Raw genomic sequence first — 301 nt, forward strand, 5'->3', positions numbered from 1 at the left:
CACCACCCCCAGCCCTCCGACCCCCACCCCCTGGCCGGTGCCACCCCACCTCACTGCGTTTCACCACTCCTGGCTCTGCGTGGGGCTCCTTTCCCTGGGGCTGGGCTGCTCGGGGCACTGATCCAGCTGAAAGGGGAAAAGGGGAGTGAGGAAAGGTGGGATTTTGGAGACAAATTAATTCCCGAGGTGATTAACCCACAGCCTGGGAAACCCTGGCTGGAAAAGCCAGGTGCCGGTGCTAATGTGAGGGTGGGGGTGGCTGACGAGAGACATCCCCCCCGCCCTGACCTCCTGGCATCTC

At 63.1% G+C, this 301-nt stretch overlaps 1 protein-coding gene across 1 annotated transcript in view; it reads left to right on the plus strand.

The window, feature by feature from the left end:
• The window catches only part of GAS2L1 (growth arrest-specific 2 like 1), a 4,154-nt gene that overhangs the window by 3,539 nt on the left and 314 nt on the right, over positions 1–301 (plus strand). The window lies entirely within an intron of this gene.

This window comes from Haliaeetus leucocephalus, unplaced genomic scaffold, assembly GCF_000737465.1.
Source record: "Haliaeetus leucocephalus isolate CR32 unplaced genomic scaffold, Haliaeetus_leucocephalus-4.0 Scaffold165, whole genome shotgun sequence".
Classification (NCBI taxonomy): domain Eukaryota; kingdom Metazoa; phylum Chordata; class Aves; order Accipitriformes; family Accipitridae; genus Haliaeetus; species Haliaeetus leucocephalus.